The following is a 2,236-nucleotide window of genomic DNA, read 5'->3' on the forward strand; positions in this document are numbered from 1 at the left end:
AATAAAAGATTTACAGAGTTGGCTCCATCAAAATTTAAAATTTCAATTTCCGTAGGTCTCCAAGGGCATTCCTACCCCCCCACCCCCAGGGGGGGTACTGTTGGACAACATGCCCTGAAGATGGAACATCCTATTTTCGTTGACCAATAACTCCCGATGCTGATAGAATAATCCTACTAACTAGTAAGAAGTTCCAGTTTTTCTTCCAACATGACCTGGAAAAATCGAGGAGACAAAACAATGCAGGACTGTTCTTGCCATGAGGAAGCTCAAGACCTAGTGGAGGACTCAGACGCACGGATTTACAGAAAATAATCCGAGAGCCAGCTGCCCGAGGAGCAGAACAGGACCCAGGACGAGGACGGCAGCCGGCGCCCGCGGTTTTCACTCTTCCTGGCAGGCAGGATCTAGACCCGTCCTTGCCCTGGAGTTATTTTATGGTTCTGCACATGGAGATAGTGAACTGATGCTGATGCATCAGTTAATAATTCTTACAGGACAATATATGCCGTCCAAGAAGGCTCAGTGGACTTCTCTTTCCCCCTGCGCAAGAAGCCGCTTCCCCTCTATTTCACGTTTATTTTAACTCTCCGGGTCTATAAATGTGTCTATTTAAATCATCTTTTCATTTCCCTCACTTAAAATGGGTCAAGCTGCTCATTTATTAAAAAAAAAAAAAGTAAGCTGTTTCTCTCTTGAAAGACAACATGAAAATATTTTCAACAGTGGGGAGATTTCCAGAATATGGGAAGAATACCCATTAAACCACTCTGTGGCATAGATTATGCATATCTCATAAGTTAAAATTTCACCCCTATCTTTACAATGTACTTCCTTATTGTGATTATTATTTTGGGGATCAGGGATTGAACCCAGGGATGCTCAATGACTGAGCCACTCCCCAGCCATTTTTAATATTTTATTTTGAGACCGTCTTGCTGACTTGATTAGGGCCTCTCTAATTTGCTGAGGCTGGCTTTGGACTTGTGATCCTCCTGCTTCAGCCTCCCGAGCTGCTGGGATTACAGGTGTGTGCCACCGCGCCTGGCTTGCTTCCCTATTTTTACATTCCTTATTTTTGCTTTGTTCCCCTCCCCCACCGGCTAAATATATAAACTTATCAGAGATCTGTCTATTTTGGGGGGCATTTCAAAGAAATTTATGACTGAGTTGATTTCTGTTTTTATCCTAATTTTTTCTTCTATTTTCACTGGAATTTTTGGTCCCCCTTTTTTGTATCTTTGAGTTATTTTCATCCATTCTTTTAATAAAAGCTTTAAATTTTCTTCCAATTATCACTTTGTTTTCACCTGTAAGTTTTGTGTGCTTAGTTTCACGTATTTCAAAATAACTTGCAATTTGTTTCGATTGCCTCTTTAATCAGAATCATCAAAAATAGTGCTTTAGGGCTGGGGTTGTGGCTCAGTGGTATTGCGCTTGTCTTGCAGGCCTGGGACCCTGGGTTCCATCCTCAGCACCACATAAAATAAAAAAGATGTTGTGTCCACTGATAACTGAAAAATAAATATTAAAAAATTCTCTCTCTCTCTCTCAAAAAAAAAACCAAAAAAAACACAAATGAATGAAATAAAGGTATTGTGTACAATTATAAAATAAATATTTTTTTTAAAAAATAGTGCTTTAAAATGTCCATGTTAGGAGCTGGGGATATAACTCAGTTGGTAGAGTGCTTGCCTCACATGCACAACGCCCTGGGTTCAATCCCCAGCATCACCAAAAACAAAAACAAAACAAAACAAAAAAAAAAACAAAAAAAACAAGGTCCATGTGAAAGAAAGTATATGTATTATTTTGCTATCGTTAGTGATTCACTTTAAAATCTATTGTGTTATAGATAGTGATTGAAAACTTTCTGCTTTTGAGATGATTGGTTTTCTTTTTTTAGTGTAAAATATGGTTGAATGTTACTAATCTTCAAAGAAAGCCATATTCTCAGGATGACGTCTGCTATGTAATTGATATTGTTAGCGCTCTCTCTCTCTCTCTCTCTCTCTCTCTCTCTCTCACCTTCTTGGTCTGAGAGAAATGGATTAAAAATATTGCATTATTTTGGATTTTAAAATTTCTTCTTTCACATGTAAGAATTTATGCTCAGGCAAAAATATTTATAATTATCATATGTCTACTTGATTGAATTTCAAATTTAGTTAATAAGAACTGTTTCTCTGCCTTTAAAAATGAATCTTTTTCTAGTTGTAAATGGACGCAGTATCTT

At 37.7% G+C, this 2,236-nt stretch overlaps 1 non-coding gene across 1 annotated transcript; it reads left to right on the forward strand.

Moving 5' to 3' along the window:
* The first annotated feature begins 1,664 nt into the window (after window positions 1-1,664).
* Trnav-cac (transfer RNA valine (anticodon CAC)) lies at window positions 1,665-1,737 on the forward strand. The gene has a single exon. It is a non-coding gene; the product is annotated as a tRNA-Val (tRNA).
* Window positions 1,738-2,236: the final 499 nt, after the last annotated feature.

This window comes from Marmota monax, unplaced genomic scaffold (assembly GCF_021218885.2).
Source record: "Marmota monax isolate L192 unplaced genomic scaffold, Marmota_monax_Labrador192_F-V1.1 WCK01_AAM20220418_F8-fsc00019, whole genome shotgun sequence".
Lineage (NCBI taxonomy): Eukaryota > Metazoa > Chordata > Mammalia > Rodentia > Sciuridae > Marmota > Marmota monax.